Below are 17005 nucleotides of genomic sequence, written 5' to 3'. Positions count from 1 at the left end.
TGATTGGTATCTGTTTAGAATAGTTTATTCTTTATGACAAAACATAAAATATACATTCAAAACAAAAGCACATCCTGATTTTTTTTTCTCTGTAATCACCACGTAAGATTATTACTATAGTTGAAAATATTATCACAAGTGTAATTTTTTTCCAACCAGTTATAATTTTTTTCTTGTGACTGCAAGCTAATGACATCTAAACATTAATAAATTATATAAACATACGAGTTAAAAATTTCCACACTTAAGCCATTAAAGATTATTTAAAAACTGAATGCATTAATTTCAAAGTCAAGTCTAGTACATAACTACTTGATCTTTTATCAGTTAAAGATTCATTCAAGTTCCTAATTTACATGAGGATAGATCTTTCATTCATGCCTGAATTAGTTTATAAAACTGAAATTTAAACTTGGAAAGTGTGGATTTATATGCATTAAAGTCAAGTTTTGTGAATATGAATGGATTATCCAGTGGACTTGGAAAGGTAAAGACAATCAGTGGCTGGTCCCAGTCTCAGGCTAAACAAAAAATTCACTGTGTACTTTATGTGGCCACAGAAATGTGAAGACATCTTATCTAATCCTTTAAACATACTTTATTTGAAGTACCAGTCAAAAATATTGCCACATCAGTGATAGCAAACTACATAGGTTGTAGTATTTCTGCATTTGGTTGGATATCATAATTGGCTAGTTAGGAAGTGTGATAGGAGTAAATAAAGTGTATCCACATACCTACATGGATCAGTTGTATCCTGTGATAACTAATGAGCACTAATATGTGCATCAGCAAATAGATAAAGTGGCCATACATTTAGAGAGGCTGCAACAAAACAATCGAACAAAGGTTTCAAGCTGGTGAATAAATTTGTATATGGTATACTCATGCAATATGTAAGAAACTTGATTCTGGCTGGACTAGTCTATATAATTTCTTGAAAACTGATTACTTCAGGAATCGGAGATTGATGAGCAGGTTTAGTCTGATGACACTAGCTAGTGCTGTATCATGGATTTCATGTCAGATGGAAGAAACTGGTAGTACATAACTGTGGTATGTTAATTTTTTTGCTTATGTCTTTGTAGCATTCAAACATAAGTAATCGTTTTTTATAAGCATCAATAATGACATCTCTTTAGGACAACAACTGGAAAGAACCTGAAATATGTAAATACCAAGCATAGTGTGTGTTTTACAGATAAATATTTGAGTTTGTATTTGCACATATGTATTTTTTTCTTTCTCATTTGCTGGCAATTTTTTTTTTTTCATAACATTTTTGGAATTTGCTGTATTTCACCTACTTGATACTGTAGTGTCAGAAGACAATGTACCTGAATACCACAAAGTCAATGAATTTGTAACAAGTGGTATACCAAACACTATGCACTGGCTTTAAAAATTAAATGAAATATTTGCATTTCTAGTATAAGAAAACAAATGTTTAAGCTGTTTATTAGCTATACAAGGATAGATATCAGTATCATCACAACTTCAAAAAAATAAGTGGCTTATACATTAGCTTAAAAATTAGAGATAATTGTTCTTACTACGAGTAGATTTTGCTAATGCTCCATATAAGTAATTTAACTTTCAGAGTTATATGAGAAATCATTGATCTATAAAATGACATTGTAAATATCCCCTAATAAACCTATACGCATTAAACACATATATTTAAATTTTAGCTTTTCAAGTGCATTGTAACTAATTATATATAATGATCCAGAGATAATTACCCCATATAAAAGCCAACCTTCACATAACTTATATAATTATAATTCCCCCAATGTGATGGTCAATCCCACTATTCGTTGGTAAAAAAGTAGCCCAAGAGTTGGCGGTGGGTGGTGATGACTAGCTGCCTTCCCTCTAGTTTTACACTGCTAAATTAGGGACAGCTAGCGCAGATAGTCTTCGTATAGCGTAACGCGAAATTCAAAAACAAACAAATTGCCCTACCACCGCCATTAGCATTACATCACAGATTTAAATCCTAGGAAAGAAATGTTTCTTTTGCTTTTCAAGGAAAGTGAAATTAATTATATAAAACATTAATAAAATCAAGGGTTATTGCCCGTGTGATATTTCTTGGTTTCCCAACAAAAGGTGACGTAGAAGAATTCTTTAAAGTTTTTGCATGAATATGTCATCATATGATAACTTTTTACCAATGAGAGGGCGACACAACTTCCTGGTGCAGTGACTTTTCGTAAACACTTGAACTCGAAATAACTTTGTTCTTTTCTTATTAATTGTTTTGAATAGAAGTGTTTTTCATGACAATTCAATTACATGAAATTCGCGATGTTAAACGAAACTTAAATTTGCCTTCTAGTTTTAACAATTTATTTCATTTAGTTACGAAAATAAAGAAAAACTTCCTTCTTACCCATTATGATTTCTCAACTAATGGTAAGGATAGAATCTTGAAGACGTTGTTTTGGATCCTTTGGACAAGAACGCCATAGAGAGGGTATTTATTCCTACTCCACGTTATTATTGCTTATGGCCTGGCATGGCCAGGTAGTTAAGGTGCTCGACAAGCAATCTGAGAGTCGCGGGTTTGAATCTCCGTTGCACCAAACATGCAAGCTCTTTCAGCTGTGGGGGCGTTATAATATGACTAGTGTCAATCCCACATAAGAAAATTTACGCAATGTGATAGAAAGAAAGGACTTGCTATGCCCTTTCAGTCATTGATTTTTGAGCCACAGAAGCATTATAAAGTTATTTTATTAACCAGATGTCTGGCATGTATCTTATATAGAACAACCCAAAAAGTAATGGTAGCAAAATCGATTCAACCCTATTAATCGTATGATAACAAACCATGCTAGCTGTGTGTTAATCAAGCGGAAAAACAACCACTTTAGTGCAAATACTGTTCTGTAAATATCAGATGATAACTTGAAAAGTAAAGATCCACTAACTGAATGTGACTGTCCTAACTCTTTGTGATTAAGTGGTAATTACAATGTAATGCATATATTGCATTTTAAAATTTGAGCCAATAGTTAAAATGTTCTTCCAATTAAATTATTGACTCGTAAATATCGTCTTCACTTGTGCAAACTGTTTATTCGCCAGGCATTACATATGTCAGCTCCAGCTGTCTTAACCTTTGATGATCAGGTACTTTCGCTCATATTGATTGAAATACCACTGACTGGGCTCAGTCGACTTCTGGAGCTGTCTTTCATCTCTTACTCCAGTGTTTCATCATCTGGCTCATCATGGACACATCTTTCCTCCTCTTTGTATGACTGAGCATTGCTTGACATACGCATCCGTTTTCAATTTGTCAGTTCCAGATCAGTATCAAACACTTTCCTATGCCTTAACGATTATAAGATATTACTCACCAAACTGCTAATTTTTTCCTATAATTATCTTTTCGTTTGCGATTGTGTTTAGTGTTTTTAATATTATTTCATAATGTTTAAATATTTGATAAGAGGTTATCTATAAGTTCGTCAGGCTGGGTGTGCTTTCTTATAGCAAAGCCACATCGGGCTATCTATTGAGTTCACCGAGAGGAATCGAACCATGTAGTGATAACTGAGTTATAAGACTAAATCTGCACAAAAAACTGCTTCACCAGAGTTTCATGCTAACGTTGTATCCATAACATGTTTTGAATAATTGTGTAATATCTATTTAATTTCTGATCGATGACTTTGATTTGTGTATTAAACTACTATGACGAAGTGAATAAATTTCAATTAATGCTGCTAAATCTATAATTCAATGTATTTATTTTACTTATGCATTCCGATCTACATTATTCGGTGGTTTCATGAAATTCAAGCTTCATGAGAATTGCTTTTCTACTTTTAAATGTTACGTGAAATTGAAATTGTTTTAAATTTCGCGCAAAACTAGACGCGGAATATTTACGCCAGTTTCGTCCCTAATTTAGCAGTGAAAGAAACTTCAAACATTCAACGGAAACTTGAATCAAAATTCATAAGATGCACTGCGGTGTATCTTGTTGTAATGGCCCGACATGGCCAGGTGGGTTAAGACGTTCGACTCGTAACCCGAGGGTCACGGGTTCGAATCCTCGTCACACCAAATATGCTCGCCCTTTCAGCTGTTGGTACTTTAAAATGTGACGGTCAATCCTACTATTCGTTGGTAAAATAGTAGTCCAAGAGTTGGTGGTCAGTGGTGATGACTAGCTGCATTCCCTCTAGTCTTTCACACTGCTAAATTAGGGACGGCTTTCGCAGATAGCTCTCGTGTAGCTTTGCGCGAAATTCCAAAACAAAGAATCTTGTTGTAGAAATGAAAAGTGGCTGCTTATTGCGCAAGAACTAATCAGTTCTTTGCCAGCAGTTCATATAATTAATTTACGAAATTAATAAAAATTACACAACCGACAATAATATTGAAAATAAAATAAACACGAAACAAGATCTTTGTGTTTCTTCTTTCTCACTCTATGAAGACAGACCTTAACGAAAATAGAAGAGGGGAGAGATCTTCGAACATATCGTGCTGAAATGAGTCGCATTGTATCGAGGGGGAAGTGAATTATAAATGCATATTATGTCTACAGTGAAGATTAGTTGATTTCTAAAATAAATATGGCTATAAAATGTAAATAACTGCTAACTGGTTCAATTTTTCCTGTAACTATAGACTAGAAAACGTTTTAAGATAGATCGTATTTATTAAGGAATTAATTTTGAATGTTTAATTTAAACCCGCGACGCTTTTACAGGTATACCAACGAGAAAGATAAATGCGCATGTCTCTTCTTTCAACACTCGACCTTTTTTTCAACGACTCATGTTTCCGCATTGGCGTCCCCCGCTGGTACAGCGGTATGTCTACGGATTTACAATGCTAAAATCAAGGAATTCGATTCTTCTCGATGGACTCAGCAAAGAGCCCGATGTGGCTTTGCTATAAGAAAACACACACTCCCCACAGTGGTTTAGTGTTAAATTTGAGATATCACACCACTAAAAACTGGGTTTTAGTATTAGTGATGGGCACGGTACAGATAGTCCATTGTGTAGTGTGGTATTTAACAACAAACAAGTTCAACAAATAGTTGAAGAAAGCTACTGCAGAACTTTTAACATCTGGATTACATCTTTATCATTTCAACAAATCTAGAAAAAGTAATTTTGGATTTATCGTTCGAGAGTTTATGAGGGATTATCTCAACAAAACGTACCAATGAGTAAACCAATTAATAACAGTAATAAATAAGATAATCTTCATGAAAAATACTACCTGTTTTAGTAAAATAACGAAATTACATTATTAATTACGGAGACATTAATCGCTACATTTGAGAACCTGGTTTATAACGGTGTTATAGTCCAAAACTGTTTTATCAATATTTCGGCAAAGTGCTGCAGACGTAGCTTGATGATATATTACGTTTATTAAATCAGCATAACCAGGAAATACAAAAAGGCAGAGTTAAAATTAGATGTAATTAAAGTGAAGGTTTTCGAAAGTGTACAATTCAAAGTTAAATGAATGTTCATATTGAAAGCCCCAAAAACTATAAGGAACTAGTCGAGTAGGGTATCAACAAAACTTCACAATGCCCAAGTCCTCGCCATTCATTACTTTTCCAGCAGTTCTGAAGTTAGGTAAGTGGTGGTGGTGCTTACGATGGTGGCTACCTCTTCTGAAAATTAAAAATAAGAGCTCAGAAGATTTTATTTGTGGCGTTATCTCTAATACTTCATATTTTTATACTGCTTTGATATTACTTAATGTGCTACACGTTTCCGTTATAAATTCAACCCTAAATGGAACAGTTTCAAGTAGATTTCATAGAAGCATTACGCTTATCAAACAATACATTCATTAATAGGTGATAATTATTTAATTATTTAAAAAATATAAGATTTCTTGAAGTACAATGATTGAGTAGTACCTTTATTATTAATTTGGTTCTCCCACAGTTCGTATTTACGTATATACATTACGTTAAGTTGATATTTTACCTTTATAACAATAACTCCTTTCCGTTATTAAATATATTATTGAAAACGTTATTTCAAAAAGAGCCTTATTCTTTATAATTTCTAATGAATTTTATTTTATTAATCATCAGGTTTCTTAAATCAGAGTACTAAATGATATCCGCTTCCTTAGCGGATAATGAGAACGACGAAATTATTGGCTGTATGTTGTTCACATTCAATAAATATTCTTATCCTAAATACATCGACTATTATTTCTACACTAGGTCTAATGGCTCAAAAGTAAAATTTTACCTGTAACCATGATGTTTGCCTCTACGATAATGTCCACCATGTCCAGTACCACAATGGTGAGATCTGATTGTTTCCACTTCGGGAACAACCATTGCACCAAGCAAAAAGCACATGCACAGAAACACGAGGAAGGCTTTCCTCATAAATACTGATAAATATAAACCAGGAAATATAAAATAAGTCTGAAAATATATTCAAATGGTTATTATTCTGGAATATACAGAAATCAAGATCATTCAATCAAGACTATAAGACTATAATTTGAGAACTTCCTTTTACCCGTTAAATTCTTGTAAATGACAAATGCCAACCTTGTTTGGCTTTGAAACGACGTTATAAAAATCACATTGCCCTAACGGATAATCTCAAAATTCATTTTGCTTATGTTTTTGTCCTGAAACTAAAATTTACGTATATCTTAATCTAAAACTGAATAAGCACTAAATAGAATTAATGCCAGCACTACGATGTTTATTAATTGTACTTATTTACTGAACTACAATTATTTATACAGCACAGAAGTTTTTTTTGTTTAATTTAGCAGTGTAAGTAAGACTAGAGGGAAAGCAGCTAGTCATCACCACCTACCGACAACTCTTGGGCTATTTTTTTACCAACGAATAGTAAGACTGACGGAAACATTATAACGCTTCAACGGCTGAAAGGGTGAGCATGTTGGGTGTGACGGGGATTCGAAGCCGCGACCTTCGGAGAATTTTGTGTTTGTTTTATGGTCAACAATCAAAGTTAAAGTTTAGAAATTTACGCGTATTTATCATATTATGGGAACTACTGCTGAAAATTAAAATGAAAATGTTATTTGTAATTTTATTTCCATAAATATGAACAAGTGGAAGTATATTGAAGCAAATGTGAAGGAAGAAGTAAACAAACTAACGTTATCGTTACGTGAACTGGACTTGGCCTTGTTTTTACCAAAATAATCTACCAAGCGATAGAATTTGTTACAACAATAACTTGTGATTAATGTCTAGGAAGAACTGCATGGGGCCCGGCATGGCCAAGCGTGTTAAGGCGTGCGACTCGTTATCTGAGGGTCGCGGGTTCGCATCCCCTGTCGCGCCAAACATGCTCGCCCTTTCAGCCGTGGGGGCGTTATAATGTACGGTCAATCCCACTATTCGTTGGTAAAAGAGTAGCCCAAGAGTTGGCGGTGGTTGGTGATGACTACCTGCCTTCCCTCTAGTCTTACACTACTAAATTAGGAACGGCTAGCGCAGATAATTCTCGAGTAGCTTTGTGCAAAATTCAAAAAACAAAATCAAACAAACATAACTGCATGGTTTTCATAACTTTACGGAATATAGACGTTATGAATTACTTCAGTTTTACAACAATTAAAAAAATTATAACCTGTATGTTTCAAGAGGTGGACCCATAATTGATTGTTTTAACCCTTGTGTTTTTTTAATATTTTTAAAGTCAGTTTAGTAATTTAGAGTATGTCATGTTAATGTTATGTTTCAAGTAAAATGGTGACGAGACTATTAATTAATATATAAAAATATCATAAATAATTTCAATAATCTGAAATAACAAAAGATAATAGAACTGTTCAAAGTTAAAGAACTGAAACAAAAAACAGATTTGGAATTGCAGGTTTTTCTTTGTGTCATATTATAATGGAACTTTTGCTTACATGATACTGGAAAGCACTTTCATTATTACGATGGGAAACCCCCAACTTTGCGAATTTTTTATTCTGTGTACATGTAAATTTCCAATAGGGGTAACGATTTTTCCGTTTCCTGTCACGGAGAACTTTATTTTTCTCCATTCCCAGATTGCAGATATGACATTATGAATACGTCACACGCGGATCTAATGCATTGGCGCCATCTATATAAATGTATTTGTTTGTTTGTTTGTTTTGAATTTCGCACAAAGCTACTCGAGGGCTATCTGTGCTAGCCGTCCCTAATTTAGTAGTGTAAGACTAGAGGGAAGGCAGCTAGTCATCACCACCTACCGCCAACTCTTGGGCTACTCTTTTACCAACAAATAGTGGTATTGACCGTAACATTATAACGCCCCCACGGCTGGGAGGGCGAGCATGTTTGGCGCGACGCGGATGCGAACCCGCGACCCTCAGATTACGAGTCGCACGCCTTAACACGCTTGATCATGCCGGGCCGTATAAATGTAATAATACTGTCTGTTGTATGTCCATATAGATACTTCGCAGGGTGTGGATGGATCTTCACCCAAATTTCACATGAAGGTATGTTGGGTCCATGATGAGATACATGCAAAGTTACAGTTTCACATTTTCTCTTTTGCTGTTTTTATGGACGTTTTGAGTGTGTTTTTTTTAAATTACACATAAAGAAAACAAATTTTCATGACCTAAGATAACCTTTCATCAATCATGAATTTACATAACTTTCTTCCAGTGTACGGATACCCCAGCTAGTACGTGATAATAAAATTATAAAATAATTCTATGCACATAAAGACCATTGCAACATTTTAAACATGCTAGTATATTTAAGTATACATGTATATTTTGTGGTACGACTGATTTAGAGACTTGATGATTGCATCAATGATGTTAGTATATGATTGTTGCTTGTTGGTGTTTCAGCACAAAACTACACAACCGGCCGGATTAATTGCGCTTAGTTAATCGTGAACTCTTGAACTTTGGACTCTGCGTTGTAATACAGTAAACTTACTGTTAGTATACCGGCGGACCTACAGTTGCTGTCTGTCAGTGTGGCAACACATGATGGGTGAAGTACTACTGTTTCGGGTAAACACACGAGCATACTACACACGCCTCTTGGACCTATTGTCGTATATTTGATATCGACGTAGGTATGCAATAATACCCAGTCGGGATAAATTTATGTTTAACAAAACGTATGTGTTTGTTTATTTTGTTTGTGAATTTCGCGCAAAGCTACACGAGAGATATCTATGGTAGCCATCCCTAAATTACCATTGTAAGGCTAGAGAGAAAGCAGCTGGTCATCACAACCCATCGCCAACTACCATTTAATCAAAGAGTAGTGGGATTGATCATGACATATATAACGCCCCCACAGCCGGAAGGTCAAACATGTTTGGTGTGATGGGGATTCGAACTGGCAACTCTCAATTACTAGTTGAGTGCCCTAACCATTAGCCATGGAGGGCCTCAAACCTATATATAATACATTTTGGAAAAAAAAATGTAATTCAAAATAGACTTGAGTTCTGTTAGGTAACCACAAAACGATTTAAACTGGATACCAGATAAGCCTTTCACAGCGCCACTATAATGCAAATTTAATGCTCGGACTACTTACTATTTTACAGTTCTTCAGCTGAATGATCATTGCTGTTATAACGCAAGTTTAATTTCTTTCACCATGTTACCAACGATTATTAGAACAACTAATAAATATTTATGAACTCTAATGGAATGTTAATGTCAAATTTCGGGTTCGCTTTATTGAAATCGTTGCGAAAGCGTTTTCGTAGAAATTTTACCTGTTTTAAACTTCGGAACCGAGATTATTCGTTTGACACCATTTAAAAGTCGATGCGACAACCGGTATGGTACGTTACATACATACTAAGCCTTATTAAAAAGCAACAGCGACAAAGTCGTGCAATATTTTGTGCAGTCAAAGCAGCGTTCGCTTTCATATCACTATACGTTGCACAATTTTCTGTCATCCAAAGCTGACTAATAACACTTGAATTCTAGGAATCAAGATATGATATTTTGTTTATTTGCTAAGTAACTGCTGTAAAATAGCTTCGTCCAAAAGAAAAGTTTCTGTTAACTTATAATAACACAGCACATAAAAAATCCCTTGCTCGAACGCTGTCATAAAATAATCCCTAAGGGCTAAGTCATCAATACAACTTTCACCGAGTGAGTTTGTTTTTGTCTAAATTTTGCACAAAGCTACTATATCCCTAATTTTGAAATGAAGAATTAGAGAAATCGTTCTCAACTGGATGAATGGTTCACTCCGAAGTTTTGTTTATTTTATGTTGCATTTATTCTAGTTGTAGTTTGACGAATACATTTTTTGTTTCGTTATTTTGCTTTCTACTCATTCTAGTTATAGGTTGATGTATATTTAAGTCACAATAAAAAAATACTGCATCGGGCTATCTGCTGAGTCCACCGAAGAGAATCGAAACCCTGATTTTAGCGTTGTAAATCCGTAGGCTTGCCGCTGCACCAGAGAGGGACTTTGTGGCTGTAATAGGGGCGAACTTCGGAGCCAATCTATTTTCCTACACGCACATCAACCGGCAGCATTATGTCTTATTCGCCGAATTTTACTTATTTTTGTTTAGAACTCATCAAAATGGAAAATATTTCAACCATCATTACAGAAGGGCTCAATATAAGATAACTCTGGACCACAAAAATAAAGTATTTCTCTATTTATTGTCTGTTAATTTTTTCTACCTATTATTATTTGTTTCTTTTTGCTTTTGGTTTGGTTTGTTTATTTGTTATTAAAAGCAGAGCAATATAATGGGCTATCTATGCTGTGCTCACCACGGATATTGAAACGTATTACAGCGTTTTGATTCTTCAGCCTTACCACTGAGCCACTGATTTTTATAATTCTTCGTTTAAAATACAAAAAAAATTATTTTCAACTCAAGTTGAGATTATTTTTTTTTAATTTTATTTAGTTAGAATATTTATTCATATTAATTTTATTCCTTTCAAGTAAGCTATTATTTTCCACTAATTTTGATAATTAATTATTTTTCCCAAGGCAAAATAAATCTTCTATTGTTATCGAATTGTTACTGTCTTAAGGCACAACGATAAACAATGGACTGTCTGTGTTATATCTACAACAGGTATCAAAACCGGATTTTTTACATTATGAAGGTTCATACTTGCCGCTAAATCACGAGGAGATAAGAAAACGTTTTATTTGTTTTGTGAATTTCGCACAATGCTAGATAGATACAAAGATAGTCAAAAACAACAAGTATCGTGTTACTATTTTCAAATCGAATAGTGGAAATTCACTGTCACTCTTATAACGCATCCCAAACATCAAAGAGCGATTTATTTTTGGTAATATAGTGCAAATCACTGGACTTTACATCAACAGTCTGGATTTCTGACCACGGGACTATGTTATGCCCCAACTCAAGAAGAAAAGTGCTCCAAGTAATTTCTGTTTTTGTCTTAATTAAGTAGCTACTAATTTAACTTAGACAAAAAGAAATAATCAATACACGCAAAATACTCAAGTAAATAAACAGAATGGAAAAGTAATTGAAAACCATCAAAGTAAGAATCAATGAAAACAACAGGGCTATTATGTAAAAACAACCTCACACAAAAATATATTAATTCTATAATCAACTTAAAACAAGACAACATCAAAATTCTAAAAGCAGATAAGGGCAATGCTATAGTTATAATGAGCACAAATGAATAATTCAAAAAATGAACAACATCTTGTCAGATAAAAACAAATTTAAGCTACTAAAAATAAATCCAACAAAAACACATGAAAACCAGTTAAACAAAATACTACTACAAATAAAAACAACAACACAGTCTCAAAAAACATTTATTCTTACCCACGAAAGACCGAGGAAAGGCAGTTAGTCATCACCGCCCACCGCCAACTCTTGGGATACTCTTTTACCAAGGAATAGTGGGATTGACTGTCACATTATAACGCCCCCACGGTTGAAAGGGCAAGCATGTTTGGTGCAACCGAGATTCGAACTCGTGAGCCTCGGATTTCGAGTCGAACGCCTTAACACGCTTGGCCATACCGGGCCCTTTATTTATTGAAAATAACATTTAAGAATGTTAAAAGCAATACACAATAGCGTGTGTGTTTTCTTATAGCAAAGCCACGTTGGGCTATCTGCTGAGCCCACCGAGGGGAATCGAACCCCTGATTTTAGCGTTGTAAATCCGTAGACATAACACAATAGCAATATCAGTTTAAAATACGATAAGTATAATCACATTATATGCTGAAAATGTGTGTCGATGCTATGTTCTAAAATTTCATCATGATATTAACTTTTGTTACAAAACTCATGCTTGACTTGTACAATTTCTGTATGTTTTCAGTTTCACGCTCTATGAACCAACAGTAATCTCCCATCATCGTAGGATTCCATCTTACTTAATAGAGCCATTCCATTTCAGAAATACCTTCTTGTAAGCGCACATCACGGTCATCGTTCATTGGACTTACATAATTCAGAAAGAAGTATAAATGAGCGAGTGACATTCTACATCTCAGTTTCCTGTAGTTCTTGAGCGTATTATCAATCATCACAGCCTAGGTTTCAGTTCTGTAATTTCCTATGAAAGTTTTGGCAACCAGTTTGAATGAATTTCACGTAATAAATTCTTTCTAACTGAGTACAGTTAAATACTTATCATCCATCAGCACTTCCTAAATCTGTGGCGTAAAAGAGATAGGCCTGGCATGGCACGTACGACTCGTAATCCGAGGGTCGCGGGTTCGCGCGCGCGTCGCGCTAAACATGCTCGCCCTCCCAGCCGTGGGGGCGTTATAATGTTACTGTCAATCCCACTATTCGTTGGTAAAAGAGTAGCCCGAGAGTTGGCGGTGGGTGGTGATGACTAGCTGCCTTCCCTCTAGTCTTAGACTACTAAATTAGGGACGGCTCGGTGCAGTGGGCTAACAACCTACTCACTTAAATACCTTTTGAAGAATCCGCAAGTGATTGCGGCCCTATGTTCCTTGATGGAATCTAATGGTGATAACTAACTAAAAGAAACACTTACTTTCATTTTTGTTGCAAAATTTTTTTAAAACTTGTCAGACAGATATTTACAACTATTGTCATCTTTGTTCATTCGTTTTACAAAATTCTTCATGAGTCCCACTTTAATATAAAATAGATGCAGAAATACATTTTGAGAATTCGCTAAAGAGATACGCGATAACCTGTTTTCCTGGCATGTTATTCTCTCACACTGGCTATTCTTTCTTTCATATAATTTTTATGTCAGCTGTACTAATGACACAAAATACAACAGTGTTTGGTATACCGACTTTACAGGCCTAGTAAAGTTATGAGAGCTATAACTTTTAGATCATCACGTACAGTCATGTGAAAAAGTTAGGACACACTATGAAAGCCTGTGTATATTTGTAATATTTTTGGATATATTGATATTTAATCTCAATTTTAACAATACTGACAGATTATAGGAATATAACTAAACAATTAAAACTGAAGAAAAGACTTTTTAAGATCTTCTGTAAATGTAATTCTTCAAAAATGCATATTATGAGGAAAAAGTTATGACACCCCCACATTTATTCCCACTTAAAATGGCTCAACTCACACACAGGTGTATATACACCAGGTGCACATAATTAGAATGTCGTTACTCAGCATTGTGAATTAGGCTTGCCCTATTTAAACTTCAGACATTTAGTTTGGTGTACTCCTGACTCTTGAAGTGAGAGTGATCAGCATGGTGAAAGCAAAAGAGCTGTCTGAGGCCTTCAGAAAGAAAATTGTAGCAGTTTATAAGTCTGGTAAGGGATTTAAAAAGATCCCAAGAGATTTTGAAATCAGCTATTCCACTGTCCGGAAAATAATCAACAAGTGGAGGGTTTTCAAAACAACTGCCAACATGCCCACCCCGAGAGCAGACCGCAAGATGCTAAAAGAGGTCTCCAAACACCCTAACGTGTCATCACGGAACCTACGGCAAGCTCTAGCTACTGTTGATGTGAAAGTGCATGTCTCTACAATCAGAAAGAGACTGCACAAGTTTAACTTACATGGGAGGTGCGCAAGGAGGAAAGCTTTGCTCTCTAAGAGGAACATCAAGTCGAAATTGAAGTTTGCCAGAGTGAACGTAGACAAAGACCAGGACTTCTGGAATAACGTTCTTTGGACAGATGAGTCCAAGTTTGAATTATTTGGATACCAGAACAGAGGACATGTTTGGCGTAAACCAAATACAGTATTCCAGGAAAAGAACCTCATATCAACTGTGAAGCATGGAAGTGGAAGTGTCATGGTTTGGGGCTGCTTTGCTGCAGCAGGACCTGGACAGCTCACGATCATAGAATCCACCATGCATTCTACTGTGTATCAGAAGGTACTTGAGGAACATGTGAGTCCATCTGTAAGAAAATTAAAGCTGAAGCGGAACCTGTCCCTGCAACACGACAATGACCCAAAACATACCAGTAAATCCACCAAGGACTGGCTGAAAACTAAGAAATGGTGAGTCCTGGAATGGCCGAGTCAAAGCCCAGATCTTAATCCCATTGAGATGTTGTGGGGTGACTTGAAACGGGCTGTACATGCAAGAAACCCCTCAAACATCTCACAGCTGACAGAATTCTGCATTGAGGAGTGGGGCAAACTTTCTTTAGACCGATGTCAGAGACTGGTAGATGGCTACAAGAAGCGTCTCACTGCAGTTATTTCAGCCAAAGGGGTAACACTAGCTATTAAGGGGTTGGGTGTCTTAACGTTTTCCTCAGTTAGAATATGCATTTTTGTAGAATTACATTTACGGAAGATCTTAAAAGTCTTTTCTTCAGTTTTTTTTTGTATAGGTATATTTCTATAATCTCTCAGTATTGTTAAAATTGAGATTAAATATCTATATATCCAAAAATTTTACAAAAATACATAGGCTTTCATAGGGTGTCCTAACTTTTTCACATGACTGTATGTACGTGTGGTGATCATATTTTATCACTTCAAGCATAATCTGCATATTTTAAAAAGTTTCCTTCATGTTTATAACATGAAAAACAGGAAATGATTTAGTGTTCCAACTGTGCAAAAGTACAGCTTTCAGACTGGCTTTGATCAGTTGACAAAAAGTCTCCATTATTGAAGATAATGTTCAGTACTTCATTCTTCAATTAGAATATCAACATTTGTACAAAAATTCCATGTATCTTTCAAGCTGTAGTGAGAAGGAATACTTTGAGGGAGACTTCAGTAAATCGAAACTCTTGTTACTAGAGCTTATAAATGTCATTGCTGCAAACGAAAGTCAAGAAGTTTTCCGTATTGCTTTGACAAGTCATGAGTCAGATCATATGAGGCAGATTATGTCGAGGTGTCACAAAAATAGAATTACTGAATGAAGAGGTTGAAGGTGCTTCATTGTCTTCTTTGCAGGATAACTCTTCTGTTTCCCAGATCTCTGGTGGATGTGGCAATGAAGGCCATGTCCATGAGATACTGGTTTTGTTACAAATGTAGTATTTGGATATTTAATGTATTGTTTAATTTTGCTTAAATATTCAGAAATATTGGTATTGTAAAAGTAATTGTCACTTAGATTATCTCTCGGATCACGCTATATCATGGGAATTGCAAATGGCATACTTGTTCTTTTCTTATTTTGTGTCAAACGAGATGTGCAAACTGTGCAGCAAACATGTGGAACTTAATGTTTTTCTTGGTCTCCAGATTTAACACAACATAGTGGTAGTAAGCTACCTTTAAATTGTGTATGTTTTTCCTTCGTGAAACTGTAAAATATTTTCAATATCTGTAGTAGAAACTATTTGAATGATATTTGCACTTTTGGACATTACCTGAACTGAAGGCAGCCACCATTTCAAATTATTTTCTAAAAAAATATATAAAATAATTTATGTTTAAAGAACTAGGGTTTAAACTATTTTAAAAACAAAGTTTTGCAGAAGTTTTATTTATATAACGGGTCTTCAACAAGGAAGAATATCGGACTCTTTCAGTTTTGACTGGGTCTCGGACGAGGCTAAGTGACCAATTGAGTCAGTGAGTGTGTGTTTTCTTACAGCAAAGCAATATCAGGCTATTTGCTATGTGTCCACTAAACCTCTGATTTTATAGTTGTGAATCAAAATACTTTTGTCTTGAAAAGCATTTCGATTTAAATCATTTGGTTCTGAACTCATGAACAATTTAAACAAAGGAAACCGGGGATGTTCAGAGAATTATTTCTCTTTATCCCACTCTTGTGTGAAAATTACAGAAAGGGGCCTTGTAAGGAAGACAGAGGAACTGAAAGTACGTTTTAATGAGAATAATAATAGTGGTTTTAAGCTCAACGGGAGGAAAGTTTCGTCAAACAAAACCTATAAAACCACAGAAAGATAGATAACAAGCTTTTCTTTCATGTTACATTTGACTGGAGAGTATGGCAAAAACATTGGGTGGGAATCTGTAGATCCAATATCCGTAATTTTGATGTGGGAGTAAAACGGGAGTACCCCGAGAAAAACTCACTATTTACTTTTTTTGTCCTCGTTGTTTTCCATTACTATTTGTACTTGATATGTAATAAACAGCGCATACAGATGCACTTTGACAATATTTCCATTTATAACGGTACACATACATTCATTACAAATACAAATAATTATTTTTAGAATAAAAATTAGAATATTGAATTTTTATTTTTTGTTATTATTGTTAATTATACAGAGAAAACTGAAGCTGCTATGACTATTTAAATGTCTTCTAATTCGAACTTAACTAGTCCAGCAAAGCAATGTAGACTTTATTAGAACCTACTTCACGATAATGGGATGATCACTAGTTGTGTGTTAGTTTTGCTTGTAGTAATTTAACTTTTTTTTATTCCAACCGAAGTAAAGGGTTAATCAAACAGAGCGATTAAATTACTTAGCTTTTTATAATATTGGATTTGTAGATTGTTTAACTATTTTCTCATCCATAATTTCTGCTGTACAAGTAAATCTAATGACTCAACTTATTAGACGATG

At 34.9% G+C, this 17005-nt stretch overlaps 1 long non-coding RNA gene across 1 annotated transcript; it reads right to left on the bottom strand.

Moving 5' to 3' along the window:
* Positions 1-5388: 5388 nt before the first annotated feature.
* Positions 5389-6720, bottom strand: LOC143238197 (uncharacterized). Its single transcript, XR_013020452.1, has 2 exons — positions 6255-6720; positions 5389-5659 (listed from the first exon to the last, which is right to left on the bottom strand). It is a non-coding gene; the product is annotated as an uncharacterized LOC143238197 (long non-coding RNA).
* Positions 6721-17005: the final 10285 nt, after the last annotated feature.

Source organism: Tachypleus tridentatus, chromosome 13, assembly GCF_004210375.1.
Source record: "Tachypleus tridentatus isolate NWPU-2018 chromosome 13, ASM421037v1, whole genome shotgun sequence".
NCBI classification, from domain to species: domain Eukaryota; kingdom Metazoa; phylum Arthropoda; class Merostomata; order Xiphosura; family Limulidae; genus Tachypleus; species Tachypleus tridentatus.
This window is presented reverse-complemented; position numbering and strand designations above follow the sequence as displayed.